Consider the following 7,516-nt stretch of genomic DNA (forward strand, 5'->3'; position numbering starts at 1 on the left):
TAAAAGTGGCATTTTAAGTGTGTTTAGAGAGAATAAGACAAAATTAATAAAACAAATCCATAAGTTCCTTCAATCGAAAGAAATTTTATATGATGTGTGTCCGACACTAATTAAATATGAGTATTTTCTAAACTAGAAATCAAACTTTGTTTTGGCACAACTTCATTAGTGTGTAACATTATATATATATATATATATATATATATATATATATATGTGTGTGTGTGTGTGTGTGTGTGTGTGTGTACGTGCGCGCGCGCGCACGTGCGTGCGTGTTGAAAATGATATTTAATATAGACATTATTTACCAATTGTTAGAGATCATAAAATAACAAAATAATATTGAAATTATACAAATATAAATTAAAAATTTTACTTTTACAAACTTTGATTACACACTACCGGTCTTAATATATTTAGAACAACCGACATCGAATTAAATTGATACAAATTTGAAGGCAAAAAGAATTTAAGTATGGTTCAAATAACTAATAAAATAGCTGGGTAGAATCTAAGATCTGAATATTTTATTAGATTTTTTTATATATAATATCCATAACAATTTTCACTAGTTTCAGTTTCGAGGACGAAACTATTTTAGGCTGGTAGAATGTAAGATCCGGGTATTATGCCCTTCTTTTATTTTATATTTTCATCATAATTTAGACATGAAAGTATATTATCCTTAAGATTTATTGAGTGATTGGGTTATTTTAGAATTTTTCAATTATATGCTCGAATCATGTTTCTAAGTATATAAATTGATGTCTTATTTTATTCTTTTAAGGTATTTCATTGAACTGAATTATTATGTAAGCTAGAGTGAAGAGGTAAGTCGTGTCACCGGTAATGATAGTATATACCCAACTACAAAAAAAAAAGATATACCAAGCATATAAAATCACGTTTATTTTCTAGGCATAGGTGTTTTACTATTGATCTTAAATTGAAGGGTTAGTGGGAAAAATCTAAGAAAGAGGAAGTTAAAGAAAAAGTTGCGGGATTGATTTATATAAACATGTGTTGAAAACAAATTTTGAAAACAAATTGCAATCACAATACTTAAGGAATTATCACAAGATTTATATGTATTTAGTTTTTGGAATATCACAAGGATTTATTTTCAACTGCATTATGTAGAAAGTTTCCTTTAATTTGTTGATGGATACTAGTAGTATGTCCTTAATCCACTGTGTTTCATGACTTAAGAAAAAATTAATCTTCAGTTTCATGATGTAACGTTCTGAGAATTAATTTCAATAGCAAAATGTGCTATAAATTTTTATTTGATTTGTTCATGTGTATTTGTAACATCACAAAGCTTTTGACTAAGACTTGCAAGTTTGAGAAAACAAAATAAATGCAGATTTATTAATTTGAGTACAAGGACTTAGAATTGTTTGAGAAAACAAAAGTTTGAGGAAAAGCAGTTTGCGCATCGGGACAAATTTTATTAGATTTATATAAACATGTGTTTTTTGAGGAATTATATATACGTACATGTGTTTGAAAACAAATTTTGAGAACAAATTGCAACTCCCTTTTTATATTCACATAATAACAACAGCACATGTTATCCCACCATCGTTGGTTCCACTCAACTAGGAAATGAGGTTAGTGGATGATAACTTCCTATTAGTAAGCATCAATTTTCTCTCCCTCATATTATGCCTTATTTACTGATTTCACACTAAAACAAAAATAGAGACATGGGGAGAAACATACATAGAGACTTTAAGGAGAAAGAAAGGATAACAAAAGATCAACATTAAGGTCCGGCTATTAGACTTCAAGTGAAAATATTTTTCACTCTTGCTATCATTTATTACAGGGCCGGCCCAATGTGTTTTTAGGCCTAAAGCGAAATTTTAATAGTAGCATTTTTAGTGTGTTTAAAGAGAATAAGACAAAATTAATAAAACAAATCCATAAGTTCCTTCAATCGAAAGTAATTTTATATGATGTGTGTCCGACACTAATTAAATATGAGTATTTTCTAAACTAGAAATCAAACTTTGTTTTGGCACAACTTCATTAGTGTGTAACATTTTTAATATATATATGTGTGTGTGCGCGCGCGCTTGCGTGCGTGCGTGTTGAAAATGATATTTAATATATACATTATTTACCAACTGTTAGAGATCATAAAATAACAAAATAATATTGAAATTATACAAATATAAATAAATTTTTTACTTTTACAAACTTTGATTACACACTACCGGTCTTAATATATTTAGAACAACCGACATCGAATTAAATTGATACAAATTTGAAGGCAAAAAGAATTTAAGTATGGTTCAAATAACTAGTAAAATAGCTGGCATTGAAATCAAACTTGCAACATAAATTATGGTTCCTCCTCCTTTACATATCAATTGAGCTTCGAGTGAACATGTTTACAAATTTGACGTACGAAAATATTTTCAAAGATAAAAATATGAGGCTTTAGGGCGTAAAAAAATCGGGGGCTTAAAGCCCTTGCTTTAGTGGCATCCCCCTTGGACCGACCCTAATTTATTATATTATTAATCTATTGTTTAAAATGAAAATTATTAAACAACGGAGAGTAGTCTACTATGCCGTACTCCAGATTTCGATTTTCTTGTTCTAAAATCACACCCAAAGTCTCATATAAAGTTTTATTACGTATGGTTCATATACCTATGTAAATTAATAAATGAGCAGGATTTGTCTATTGTGGTAGTAAACTTGATTAAGTGAAAATTGTTTTGTTGAAATAGTGAATCAAAATTGCAAGGGTCAAAAATATGGGATTTGTGTTTGTGGTAAATAAGGTAACCGTATCAATAAAATTTTATCTGGTTATTATGTTGAGTAAATTTTGGGTCAAACCACAACTGGGAGTCATAAAACTACCGGTCTTAATATATTTAGAACAACCGACATCGAATTAAATTGATACAAATTTGAAGGCAAAAAGAATTTAAGTATGGTTCAAATAACTAATAAAATAGCTGGCATTGAAATCAAACTTGCAACATAAATTATGTCTCCTCCTCCTTTACATACCAATTGAGCTTCGAGGGAACATGTTTGCAAAATTTGACATACGAAAATATTTTCAAAGACAAAAATATGAGGCCTTAAACGGGCCGTAAAAAATTCGGGGGCTTAAAGCCTTGCTTTAGTGGCATCACCCTTGGACCGGCCCTAATTTATTATAGGAAAATGTTAACCAATGCCCCCGGGGCACTGGTTAAGGGAGCAAATATAGCAACTTTTGTATTGAAAGTTGTGTAATCAATTTCTCAAAAGTCAAAAAAGTGTTACTTTTAATTCAAATTTTCCTTTTTTGGATTCCTTAACCAGTGCCCCGGAGACACCGGTTAACAAGACCCTTTATTATATTATTAATCTATTGTTTAAAATGAAAATTATCAAACAATGGAGAGTAGTCTACTATGCCGTACTCCAGATTTCGATTTGCTTGTTCTAAAATCACACCCAAAGTCTCAAATAAAGTTTTATTACGTATGGTTCCTATACCTATGTAAATTAATAAATGAGCAGGATTTGTCTATTGTGGTAGTAAACTTGATTAAGTGAAAATTGTTTTGTTGAAATAGTGAGTCAAAATTGCAAGGGTAAAAAATATGGGATTTGTGTTTGTGGTAAATAAGGTAACCGTATCAATAAAATTTTATGTGGTTATGATGTTGCGTAAATATTTGGTCAAACCACAACTGGGAGTCATAAAACTATTTTCGATTTATTTATCATTTTTTCCATATTAGTCCTTAGATGGCTATGAATGAAATTTGTATGTATTTCAAGTAATAGTGCCGATTGGATTGAATTGAAATTGAAATTGAAATTGAAATGATACGTTATTCATAAAGCTAGTATTTTATTTCAAGTAGCTTGATTATCAATGCTTTTAAGTTTAAACCATTTTGAATCAAATATTTAGTGATACAAGTATGAGGATTTAAGCATTTTATTCAAATTATTTTAAAAATTGTTGTGAAATTGATTCTAAAATTTAATTTCCACAATTAGTCTATAGTGTAGTAACTAAATTTTCACCGGGTGATTATATTTATTTACTAATTAAAAGGTTCTACTTTTTTTTTAACTAAATATTTAAGTAGGAGTTAAATACGACTCATACCTTAACCAAACCCAACCCATGAGTAAGAACCAATACTATAAGAAAATTGAAACTAATTTAATTAGTAAATATTTAATTGTGAAGCTATAGGAGTAGTGGAGTAAAGATCGCTGATAGAAATCTTAATAGCTGCATTTGCGTGTGTAAAGCATCACTCCACATGCATCCGTACGTGAATATGTGTGTATGTATTTTTGTTTAGTGATAATTATTATAGTGGTGTTGTTTTGAAATGAATGCTAGGTGTTATATATTTGTGTTGTGATAATTATCGTGGTGGTTTTGTTTTGGTATGAATATATTAAGTGTTATTATTTGTTTGGTGTTGTTTTAACATAAATACTACTTGTTTATGGGTGAATAACCTTAAGGAACTAAAATGGTGATTCAAAACTATACCCAAAGGTGGGATACTAGACTTTAGAATTGAGGAGATTACCTGATGGTGGGGTATGTACGGAGACAATCATGCATTAGATGACTCATATGAATGCCCAAAGGTGGGGTATTGACGATTCATATGCATTAGGTGATTCAGAATAATTCCCAATGGCGGGGTACTAAACATTTAATTTTTAGGAGTTATTAACCAACAATAAGGTATTGCCCAATGGTGGGGTATATTGTCCATTGGAGGGACATTTGGCTCCGCATAGAGGTGAAATCTGGATCATGAGCATTGGCATATAGATTAACTAATAGGGATTAACGCATTTTAGTTAGATTGTAACTTGGGGTTAGGCATGGTGATTATGAAATTAGAGTAACGTGACATGTACGTTTTAGTATTTTTATCGTTATAAACATTATTTCTACATACCTATTTGTACCATGTTTGTTAGTTGGAGACGACCCTTACTTTTGAACAGATAACCGTCAATCTGTCTTTCCTACTTGGCGGTGACGTCAGAGAGGCAAAGTGATCTAGTAGAAGAAGACACAAGTAAAACAGTGGTGCTCATTTGGAGGCTTGCTACATTCAAACAGTTGTATTAGTCTTGTTGAGAAAACTTTTCACAAGCATCCACAACTATGGTCAGTTAGGTTTTGTCTTTGGTAGGAAAAAGTCCAAGTGTCTTGTTATAAGGAATATTATATTTTTGATGTAAAATTTGCTAATTTGGAAATTCAAAGAGAAAGTTATTTATTGTTTTATTTTAGAGTTGATGAGTTTCACGTTAATGATATTATTTTTTATAAAAAAAAATATTATTCATCTTTTCAGTAAGAATTTTGCTAATTAACGTCATGAATATTTGGGTCGTTACATTATCCATGTAGACTGATGAACACATCTCGCGGGTCATAGATATGAGATATTCAGTCTATACATATGTGTAAATATTAGGAATAATATTTATACTTGATTGACCCACCATGAGAATACTACATAGTATGTTATGAAGTGTCAGAAGATATTCTCATATTGTTAATGATGCATACCACTCATAGACCTAAAAACTACTATGATCCCTATATGTGGACTCAAGTGTTTTATTTCCATTCAAACGTTATCTTTAACATGATATATAAAGTTAGTTAATATGCAGTTGATAAATCATGTTGAGAGACATAAGTGTTCTAGATGAGATTTTTCCCCTTCTGCATAATAGGAGAAATATTTGTAAGTCGATTGATGGAGTATGACTGTAAAATTGCATGACCATGCTAAATTAAGTTAATATGGGATATTGGACTTATATGCTACTCAGTATATTTCGGGATCAAGAAATATAAACATTGGGATATACATGGATGACACAATCTATGTATTATGTTCAATATAGATACAAGGGCAAATGGGTAACTATACACATGATCGTTATCAAGAAAAATGTTTCGTCAGCTCACATGACATTCTTGTCACCTGGGTGGCAATGACGTATTGCTAGATACTTATCATTGTTTATAATGTATTTTTTTAAGAAGTTAAACTAACCCACCCAAATTGGCATCGAGGAGACCTTAAGGAGGAGCACACTTCAAGGCCCCAAACCAACTCAAATAGGAACATATATTATAATATTAATATACGATTAATATTATTACCAACATGACTGAAACCTATAGGGTCACACACATCGGACCTATAGATACGGGAAAATAAACAAATAAGTAAGACTTATTTATAAATGAATGTGTAAGGACTTATTCGTAATTAAGCTAATAATAGAATTTACTACTTAAATAAAAAATGCAGTACATCGTAAGGTACAATGTGTTTTAGGGGGAACGCAGTACATCATATGCTATGGTGCGCACAAATGAATTTATAAATAGAATTCACTTGTTCAGAATTCACATACCACTTTACAAAACCCTAAACTGCAAACCCTAGTTCGCTTGAAACCTCGGATCGCTGGGCTAGCAGCGGAAACCAGAGGGGATATGATCGTGTGGATGAGTATAGACATTGCTCTGTTGCTTTGCTTGTGATCGAAATCGTTTCTACACGTAAAGAGGTAACAATACTTTTAATGAGTCATGTAAAATTCGTAAAGATCCAAGAAAAGGAGAACAAAATTTAAAATTTTGCTGCCTATTTTGATCATGATTTCCTTCAATATCTAGAGCCAAAAATAAGAAAAAAATTAAAAACTATATGACCATTCTCATTCACAACAAAGGAGACATGTTGATTAGATGTAGTGATAATCAAAAACTAATGTGGGACTTACTGATGACTCATCTTACGTAATTCTTAACATTTTTTCAGTCCTTTTTATTTAGTTTTAATACAAACCAGAGGAGTATTAGAACAATCATCTATGGTTTTAGGGACATTTTGTAATGTTTTCTAATTGAGTCATGTAATTATAGTTTTTCCTGAAACATAGCAATTCTAGGATGTTTTGATGTAATTCAAGAAGAAAGCATGCAAATAGGCAAGCAAAACATCTTGAAGACTTGTGAAGATCTTGGGAAGACCATGAATGAAGATTCAAGAGGTCTCGAAAGACATTATAAAGGTTTGAATTCTGTTACCAAGTCCCAATACATCTTATATGGAAGGAAACACCCAAAATACGAAGGAACATGCATTCACGTGCAGGAAATTAGCACTGATCCATCCCAGACATGGTCCATGGGCCCTGGCCATCCACCATGTGCCTTAGGCATGCTGGTAGTGGGTTAGAACTGCTTTTTCCACATTTAAAGGGGAAAAAGCCCAGTTTTTCAGCCCAAACCTAGGTGGAAACTTTGTATATAAATCCAACTCATCTCATTTATAATTTCGCATTCAGAACGAATCGGTTCAAGAGGAAGGCAAACACTAGAAGCTTCAAGGGAGGAGTCTCTCATCACTCTAAGTCTCTAGGGTATGTTTTATTTCTTTTGTAATTTGTCTTTAGTTAGCATGAGTAACTAAACCCTATTAGG

This window comes from Medicago sativa, chromosome 8 (assembly GCF_051527215.1).
Source record: "Medicago sativa cultivar Bolivia chromosome 8, Bolivia_mono, whole genome shotgun sequence".
NCBI classification, from domain to species: Eukaryota; Viridiplantae; Streptophyta; class Magnoliopsida; order Fabales; family Fabaceae; genus Medicago; species Medicago sativa.